The following is a 2,072-nucleotide window of genomic DNA, read 5'->3' on the forward strand; positions in this document are numbered from 1 at the left end:
CTTTGTTTCTTTGTGTTGATCTACCATCAGCTGCTCTTCAAAAAATGTGGCTTCTTCCTCTTTCTTCTATTACATTTTCTTCTAATAATTGCCTCACCCCCTTTTCTTTGGAAACACCTGTACTGAGTATTTTCTGTTGTTTTTTTAATGTCTTGTAGGGTGTCTGTTACCTGTTGCTTCCATCAATTTGAATATGTAATTCTTCCGTCAACAGCCAAGGTCCTGAGTGCATGTTCGGTTTTAATTAATGATACTGAAATAATTCCCCAGAGAAAACGAGCTGGCGCATATACAACTTTTTTTTTCCTTTTCATGTCTAAAGAGTATTATTTCTAAAACAACAACAAGAATACAGTAAGATAATAAGTCAAGTACGTTAATGAAAAAAATACATAAATGTACAAATACATATACATATGTACGAAGACCCACATACCTGAGCCCTTGTGTGTGTGTGTGTGTGTGTGTATGAACACACATACGCACACACACACACACACACATATACAAACCTATCTATCTATCTATATCTATCTATCTATCTATCTATCTATCTATCTATCTATCTATCTATCTATCTATCTATCTATATATATTATATATACACATACGCACTCTCTCTCTCTCTCTATTTATATATATATACATATATATAAACACACACACACACACACACACACACACACACACACACACACACACACACACACACACATACGCGCATATATATATATATATATATATATATATACATACACACACATTTATGCACACACACACACACACACACACACACACACACACACACACACACACACACACACACACATATATATATAAATATATATATATATATATATGCTCTGAAAATATACATATAATGTATAAATATAGATATGTATATGTATATAAACATACATATATATACACACACACGCGCATATATATATATATATATATATATATATATATATATATATATATACACACACACACACACACACACACACACACACACACACACACACACACACATACACACACACACACACACACACACACATACACACACACACACACAAAAACACACTCTGAAAATCTACGGACACGGAACTGTTATTTTCATCTGTCATGTGGATAAATAAATGAATAAATAAATAAATAAATAAATAGATAAATATCATATATATATATACTTATACACACACACACACACACACATATATATATATACACACATACATACATATATATGTATATATACGCATACATGCATAAATATATAAACACATGCATATGTATACATACATTCCTCTCTCTCTCTCTCTCTCTCTCTCTCTCTCTCTCTCTCTCTCTCTCTCTCTATATATATATATATATATATATATACATATATATATACGCACACATGTATACATACATATATATGCATACATATATGTATATACATATATATATATATATATATATACATATATATATATATACATATACATACATACATACACACACACACACTCACACACACACACACACATACACACACACACACATACTTATATATATGTATATATATGTATATATATATCTGTGTGTGTGTGTGTGAGAGAGAGAGAGAGAGAGGAGGGGGGGGGGGGGCGTATCCGGTTATACGCCGGTGGAAAGTGATGCCCCACTTGGTTAATCCGAAACGTGAAGATGACTCATGCTCATCAATGCCCTCACAGGTTAAAGGCTAACTGTATCATCATCAAACACAAATTCCACACCGAGAAAATATTAATTATTCCTCCTCAAACGTCCAGGATGCAGTCCTTTCCATTTCAACATCCCGTCTGGGTTTTGACCATTATCTAATGTGATCTGGGCGGGCGAGCGCATCTGCCGCCCGCGGGGTTTCCCTCCCTCTCTCCCTCCTCTCTCTCTCCCCTCCCCTCCTCCCTTCTTACCTTTCCCCCTTCTCCCCTCCTCCCCTTTCCCCTTCCTCCTTCCTTACCTTTCTCCCCTCTCCCTTCCCCTCCTCTCCTCTTCTCCCTCTTTATCTTTCCCTCTTTGCTTCCCCATCTTCCTCC

Source organism: Penaeus chinensis, chromosome 37, assembly GCF_019202785.1.
Source record: "Penaeus chinensis breed Huanghai No. 1 chromosome 37, ASM1920278v2, whole genome shotgun sequence".
Classification (NCBI taxonomy): Eukaryota; Metazoa; Arthropoda; class Malacostraca; order Decapoda; family Penaeidae; genus Penaeus; species Penaeus chinensis.